Source organism: Glandiceps talaboti, chromosome 5, assembly GCF_964340395.1.
Source record: "Glandiceps talaboti chromosome 5, keGlaTala1.1, whole genome shotgun sequence".
NCBI classification, from domain to species: domain Eukaryota; kingdom Metazoa; phylum Hemichordata; class Enteropneusta; family Spengelidae; genus Glandiceps; species Glandiceps talaboti.
The window spans coordinates 4,779,599-4,785,598 of record NC_135553.1 but is presented as its reverse complement, the minus strand read 5'-3'; positions in this window follow the sequence as shown (position 1 = coordinate 4,785,598).

Sequence of the window (6,000 nt, the reverse complement as noted above, 5' to 3'; positions counted from 1 at the left end):
TTGAACCCTGACTGACAAAGATATGGAGGGGACACGTTAGTCAAAACTACTGGCAGCAATAAACAGTCAAAGCGAGGAATATCTTTGATACATGAAAATATTCCCCCTTCCCCAGAGGATTTTCCCTCCCACAAGTGACTATTTTTCTTGTGTTGAGTGGGTGACCCTGCCAGAGTGACATTAGCCTGGGGAAAAAGCCTAACTCTGGCAGTTTCCCAATCAACTACATTTTGTATTTCCTTGACTTAACCACTTAACGGATGGAGAGGCTTGGCAGGAAGAGGGTTAAATCATGTCTCCATCCAAAGTCGCATAGAAGCAAAGCATTTCACAAGGGGAGGGGACTGTGTCTGCTATGAAGACTTGGTGTAAATAGATTTTTACTGTTTTGGGGATATGTAACATGTACAATTAGATGTTACACCTACGTTATTCTTCATTCATCCAAGGAAAATAGGAGTAACCGAAGGTGTCATTGTCACTACGAGTTGCTAGCCGAGTATTTTTCGGCCGAGTGACAGGTCGTGACAACCCAGAGTTTACAAGTACTTTCCAAGTGAATGAAGAAAAATATTGAAAAATAACATTATTTACCAATGCCAGTAATATCAAAGAAACATTGCGGACAGTAATGACAATTTTGAAAGTTTTGACTAATATTGTGAACACAGCAGAACCGGTCATGGAGACATACATTGTGACATAGAAAGACCACAGTTATATATATTCCATATTTTTTTGTTCTAATGCATTTTGAGTGCATAGTATAATCTCAAATAGATGATATGGTGATGGTCTGCTTACTCTTCCAAACAGTTTTACTCATATACACACATTTTGTACATGCACATCATGTATAAACAGGATCAAAAATATGTTCTAAATACATAACTACAATGTAGGTTTCTCTCTCATTTGAGCTGAACAATTTACTTGCAAAGGATGTTTAGTGAAGTAAAATGTAATTTGTAAGTGATGTTGCATCACTTTTATCATTTTATTGCAAAACCAATGTTTATTTTTTCTTCTGATGAATATATCATCTGACTCAATATTGATGTTTACATTTGATGATAAAATTGTCTTGATGCAACTAATCAAGAGATCTCCACTCCGATTCAGGATCACGTTATTATGAAAAACCTAACATATCATATGATATACAATGTACCTTACCATTCAGTGTTTGACAAGTGAGTTACAGTGCTAAATAAAGTACATTGTAAGCTCAGATTGCATGGGGTAAATAAAGAATCTAAAAGTAAAGAGTCAGGTTGATAAACTTAAAGTATTCTACAATGGATACTTTGCAGAACTTTATAAATGTTACTAAGCAAAGTTACTATAGTATACACTAACTAATGTGTACTTTGAATATTACTGACAATGTTATTCTTTTTTATTTTTCAGTCAGTGCTGAGCAAGCATCTGGGATGAGAAGTCTGGGAAGAAGAATGAGTTTTTTGACTGGAAATGGTATTTGTAGATGACCAGATTTGTGACAAGGACAGGAGCAATGAATAACAGGGTTTGTTTTATATGAGCACCAAGGTTTAGAGAACAGCATGTTGAAGAGTACTGATGGCGAATAGCACTGGACACCAGAAAATGAGAAAGAGTTGGTTGCTCTCATCAGTATAACCAAATGAACCAACAAGAAATGGCCAAACCTACCTTCTCAAAGAACTCTACTAAACTCTACTGAAGTAGAGTGTGCATGTAGCAACTATTAGTGTTGGTACACAGATAGGATATGATGTGAAAGACATTAGGATGTAATGGGTACTAACATACAATTTGCGAAGAAATTCTAGAGAGTACCATGTACAAGGATGTTAGTTCAAAATCTACCCAGCTATGAACATGGAAGTCCTGTATTCCTGGTATTCATTGTGGCAAGTTTGAGTAATTGTCACTAAGGTACTAAGAATTAGTAGATTTCTACTTCCAAAAATCGAAAATATGTATTCCTATAGCGAGCGTTTCGGGATGAATGTGAGTTGACGGACCAATATGGAAAATGTCATTGATCGATTCCACTGTTTGTGAGGAGTTAGCCAAAAAAATGTTCTACCGTGGGGTTGATGAGCCCAATACACATTGCTACACATTAGCATATCCTATGCCACATGCAACACTTAAAGCCAGCCAGCTGACACTATTAATTTTTTATCTGATTCTTACGTTATGGTATGCTATACATGTACATTTATCCGTATTGGAATCGTTTGTGTTTTAGAACAAGACATCCCCACGGTAGAAATTTTTTCTTGTTAACTCCTCTCACAAATGGTGGAATTGATCAATGAAATTTTCCATGTTTGTCTGTTAACTCACATTCATCCCGAAACACTCGCTATAGGAATACATATTTTCGATTTTTGGAAGTAGAAATCTCACTACATGAATAAGTATTTTCGATTTTGGGAAGCAAAAATCAACATTCTTACCTTGGTGAGTATGACTCAAACTTGTTGCCATATTGAATACACAATGGACACTTGGCACACAAGACTTCCATGTTTGTAGTTATGTAGATTTTTATCTGCAACTATGCATGTGGTACTATATAGAATTCCTCGCAACTTGTATTTTGTACCCTTTACTATATCAATCAGGCTCTTAACTAATATTTGGTACAAATCTACCTAACCCTGGAAATGCCAGTCTCTGTTACACAGCATTACAATAATAATTGCACAATTTATAGCACAAGGGTGTTTACAAATGAAATGAAACATTACGAAAAAAAGGTCTAACAGCTAAATTTTACATGTGCCATAAATAACATACTTTTCAATGTCAATAAATCACCAACATGGGTAGTCGAACATAGTCGACCTGAACATAATTTATCATTTGACATTATTATTACATAATAGAAACGTATATCTGACTGTCCAGTATTATTTTTGCAGACTTTTATGATCTTCAGGTGTACATTCTAGGGACTATCATGATTGCAGGTTTGTGGTATCTTTACTTTACCACATGCTATAGAAAATGTATTTAGTTGTGTCAATGTTGCTTTGTCTAGGATGTTGGTAGTATAGTAGTATATAGTTGTATATTTTTTGTCAACAACAGAATATACCAATTTAATGTTGGAGAGAATCATGAAATAGTTTAGTTGATACAAAATAGCACGATATATTTATTTGATTACTAATAAATGTAAGTAGAGAGATTCTCTGTTATCAAGTCTGTATACATAGTTAACTAGCTAAATCATCTCTGCACTGCAACCTGATTAGTTTTTAGTGAGCAATATGTTGTATCTTATACAAAGATTTTTTTTTTGTCAAAAACGGGTCCTCAGTTACAATGAATATACTGATAACAAAGTAGATCTGGTGTACATTTACATACATATAACAATATCAAATCGATACAAAAATGATATTTTACATGATGTTTTTTTTACTTTCCTAAAACATTTGTGAAATATTAGTTATTGTAAACAATTTGGCTTTTGTGTGCACGTTGCACCATTATACCAGTTGTGTAGATTCCCATTTTTATCTACATAATTATAGTCTGGAGTGTTTACATGTAAAATGTAATTGTATTTTGTACAGTGATATTTATCAACAATGTGTCCTCAGCTAGCTACACACTGTACCACCTATATGTTGGAAAGAACAATTTCTATCTACTGACATTACTTGTACAGTTTGGGTTATTCTTCTGTGGAATTTAGTGGGTCAAAGACACATTGAATCCATCTTGGTTCATTTAAAGAACATAAAAAGTAAAAACATAGTACCAGTACGTGATATATGGAATATGATGTTACTCCTGTAAAAGAAATGTCAAATTTACTGTTCAACTTTCTTTTATGAATAAAGTTTCCTGTTTGTTATTTCAGAAGTGATTGCAGTGTTAATTAAATTTCCCCTTCCCATATTTGTAAAGATTAAATGTTACATTGTTGTTGTTTATTTGTTTGTTGTTGTTGTTGTTGTTGTTGTTGTTAGCTTCCTTCTTGCTAGCAAAGGTTTATCTGTTTTGTCAAAGTATTAGAATACAAAATACATGTATATGTGCATTTGCCAGTATCCACCATCATAAAGTAATGGAGAACTGAAAGAATCATAATTACAGTTAATTTGAAGATTAGAAGTGAATACGACCAAAAGATGGTGATGTTACCAGCAAAATACAGAAAAATCTTTATTGAATAAGCAGGTTTATAAGCCAATAACCAGGCCCAACCTGTATCCCTAGAAAGCTACCCTATAGCTAGGGCCGGTACCCCGTGGGCGTGCCGTGCATGCTGGGACCGGCCGTGCTAGAATTCTTGTGACCTTTGACCACAACACTGACCTTTGGAGTTGACCTTTTATGCAAATCTTGAACGTTAGCAGGCCTATAACGTGGCGGTACAATGCTGGATATACGTACTACGTATACTCCGTGTACGTTAGTCTGACGAAGATCTACGTTCTATCGGCGATAGTATACGCACTGACACACTTCCTGTCGGCGTTAATATACCGACAACGTACACTAAGCGTACTGGGATGTTCCGTCTATGGTAATATACGCTACGTAGATTTACTGCACACATGTGATCTGCGTTTGTGTATATTCAAGTACATCTCTGTACATGTTAAATCTACGAGTGCGTCGGCACACATATACGCTCAGTAGATCAACTTTTTTGCCCAGTGGTTGTTGTTGTTGGTGGTGGTGGTGGTGGTGGTGGTGGTGGTAGTGATGGCGGTGGTGTTAGGTTTGAGGTGACAGTGGTGGTGGTGGAGGCGGCGAGGTGGGGTGGTGATGCTGATTGTGATTGTATTGAGTTTAATAAAGAATTAATGAAATGAAGATGATGGGATGAGAAGTTTGGTTTAAAAGATGGTGTCGAAAGTTGTAGGAGTGTGTACTTGTATGGAATGATATGTACAGTTCTATTTGACATCTTAGTCTCAATGTCATCCATATATTTGTTTAATCAATGTATGAATTCAGATCTAGGGTTTCAACCTTGACACTTCAAACTGATCAGGCTAACTGCCAACAAAATCGTGACTGATGGCTTCCAAGGTTGTACTGTTGGCGTATTGTGCAAAAAAAGTTTCATTTTCCACAGAATTAGTAATATATAACGTAGTGATAGTTTACTTGCAAGCATTGTCGTTGCTGAGTCAACACGTGAGTCAAACATAAACATGATGTACTAACATGATTGAAGTGAGAAGATAGTTGAATGGTAATTATCGCCAGGAGATAATAGTGTGTGAAAATGGATGGGGTGTTACATGTGTAAACTCACACATCGCTGTGTCTGTTGCTCTACCCCCTACACTGTAACAATATCTCAAATTTGATATTGGTATCGGAGACTAATCTCCCATATAGGGATTGTGGCAATGGGGTTAAATTACAATTAATTGTCGTGTAAGTAGATCACGACAGCTAGATAGAAAAGAGAGTCTGACACTTTTCCAAGCCTCAGCAAGTCTCTGATATCATCGTTTTAATGCAAGATAGGTCGGTACTGTAGCGGCACAGACAAGTAACTTGTCTGTGGTAGAGGTGACAGAACTCGCAGTCCCCATCAATCAAACAAACAAACAAACAAACAAACAAACAAACAATCCTAAGCGTCACGTGACGCGATATCGAAGTCAACTATTCTGACAATCCTGCCAAATAATTGTGCAGAAATGTATCTGACTCAAACAAAATCCATGGCTCCATTAAGTAGAGAAATGAGTTGATAATTCTAAGTCTGCTCTCTCTACTACTTTCAAATACCTGTCTTGTTGAATAAGCTATCTGCTCCTAATTATTTGTCATATGTGAAAAAAAAAACATAGAAATATTATGAATGGTGTCATCATTGATTGGATCACAACATATTGTATATCCATGTATGGTGTTGTCGGATAAATTGATAAAATTAACAAAATGTAATTTTTTTTCTTCAAATATATGTTCTTAGTCGCTATGTGCTGCCATGGCAGCTCGCAATTGTCGCCCGATTATTTTTAA